The sequence below is a fragment of the Babylonia areolata genome, chromosome 20 (assembly GCF_041734735.1).
Source record: "Babylonia areolata isolate BAREFJ2019XMU chromosome 20, ASM4173473v1, whole genome shotgun sequence".
Classification (NCBI taxonomy): Eukaryota; Metazoa; Mollusca; class Gastropoda; order Neogastropoda; family Buccinidae; genus Babylonia; species Babylonia areolata.
The window spans coordinates 48,175,122-48,177,225 of record NC_134895.1 but is presented as its reverse complement, the minus strand read 5'-3'; the positions used below and the strand labels follow the sequence as shown (position 1 = coordinate 48,177,225).

The window sequence follows — 2,104 nt, the reverse complement described above, 5'->3', positions numbered from 1 at the left end:
CGATCCGATGCAACGCAGTGCAATACAATGCGATACGCTAAGCTACACTACGATACGATCCGATGCAATGCAATGCAATACAATGCGATACGCTAAGCTACACTACGATACGATACGATGCGATACCATGCAATACAATGCAATGCAATCCAAAGCCACAAATACAATTCCATTCCCGCACACTCCACACGACATCACTCCAACCCAATGACAGCTTACGACAAATTTGGCACCCAGCAGTACAGTGACGATTTGCAAGCCGGGGTGTTTCTACCCCTAAAAACAACACAAAATAAGGTGTGTTTCTACCCCTAAAAACAACGCAAAACATGGGTGTTTCTACCCATAAAAACAACACAAAATAAGGTGTGTTTCTACCCATAAAAGCAACACAAAATAAGGTGTGTTTCTACCCCTAAAAACAACACAAAATAAGGTGTGTTTCTACCCATAAAAACAACACAAAACAAGGGTGTTTCTACCCCTAAAAACAACACAAAATAAGGTGTGTTTCTACCCCTAAAAACAACGCAAAACAAGGGTGTTTCTACCCATAAAAACAACACAAAACAAGGTGTGTTTCTACCCATAAAAAACAAAAAAAAAAGGTGTGTTTCTACCCATAAAAACAACACAAAACAAGGGTGTTTCTACCTTAAAAACAACACAAAACAAGGGTGTTTCTACCCATATAAACAACACAAAACAAGGATGTTTCTACCTTAAAAACAACACAAAACAAGGATGTTACTACAATAAAAACAGCACAAAATAAGGGTGTTTCTACCCATAAAATCAACACAAAACAAGGTGTGTTTCTACCATAAAACAACACAAAACAAGGTGTGTTTCTACCATAAAAACCAACAAAAAAGGTGTGTTTCTACCCATAAAAACACAACGCAAAACAAGGGTGTTTCTTCCCCTAAAAACAACACAAAACAAGGGTGTTTGTACCCCTAAAAGCAACAAATCAAAACACGGGTGTTTCTACCCATAAAAACAACACAAAACATTAACATCGAATTACACACACAACAAAATACCCCGATTCTTATCTAAGTATTCAGACAGACACACCATTCTATCTTTAAAAAAAATAATAATAATAATAATTTTAAAAAAAAGGGGAGGGGGGAGAGAAGGGAAGAATACAGGGTAAAATATCGATGGAAGGATAGAATGAAGTAGAAAATGAAACAATGAAAGAAAGAAAGAAGAAGGAAAGAAAGAAAGAAATATGGATGGAAGGATGACGGATGTAGAAAAAGAAAGAAGGGAGGAAGGAAGGAGGGACTGGAAAAAAAAAAGAAAGAAAGAAATATGGACAGAATCACGTAAAGAAGGACGGAAGGAAAGAACGAAAGAAAGAAGGAAATAAAGGGTCGGAAGATAGAAAGACTGAATGAATTAGCGAACGAACGAACGAATGAAAGAAAGGAAAGAAAAAAAGAAAGAAAGAACAGAAAGAAAATGTCCTATAATCCTATGACATTCAGATATCCAACACAATAATCCCTCATAAAGCATTCAATAACAACAAAACACAAACACACGACACAAAACACCCACCTTCCTTGTCACCAAACATCAAAGCGAACCGAAGATGATTCTGCCAAATAAGAAGACCCGCAACTCACAATTACAAGTCAATCAGAGTGAAGGAACCTGCCCCAAACAATTCAATTTTGTACGATTACGTTCTTAAGACAAAAAAGAAAAAAACATCATTCACGATCAAGAGCCATGATTTTTAACACTGAGAAACTAACGAAGAATGTGTTTGTGTGATAAACGTCGCAGCAGTTTAAGCCTAAGAGCTTAGTCGACGACCTACAGCTTATCCTGAGATACCAAATATAAGAACACCAAGTGCACGCAAAAAAATAGACGGATAAACGTGCCCAGGAAGAAGTCTAGACTACTCGGGCAACGCTTTCAAGAAAACAAGTTTCCCGGCACTTTCCAAAAAAATATGTGGGGGCAACTAGTTTGGTTCATCAGTCTGCGAGCTTTGACACACACACACACACAGAGACAGTGAAGGAAGGACTTAGCCGCAAAATGTTCCTGTGTGAGTGTGTTTTTCACAGCAGCCACGTAC

At 37.8% G+C, this 2,104-nt stretch overlaps 1 protein-coding gene across 1 annotated transcript in view; it reads right to left on the bottom strand.

Moving 5' to 3' along the window:
- Window positions 1-1,749, bottom strand: part of LOC143295247 (uncharacterized) — a 62,496-nt gene extending 60,747 nt beyond the window's left edge. The window contains exon 1 of the mRNA XM_076606828.1: window positions 1,573-1,749. The gene's annotated coding sequence lies outside the window, so the exon portion shown is untranslated. The remainder of the gene's footprint in view (window positions 1-1,572) is intronic.
- Between the last annotated feature and the right edge of the window lie 355 nt (window positions 1,750-2,104).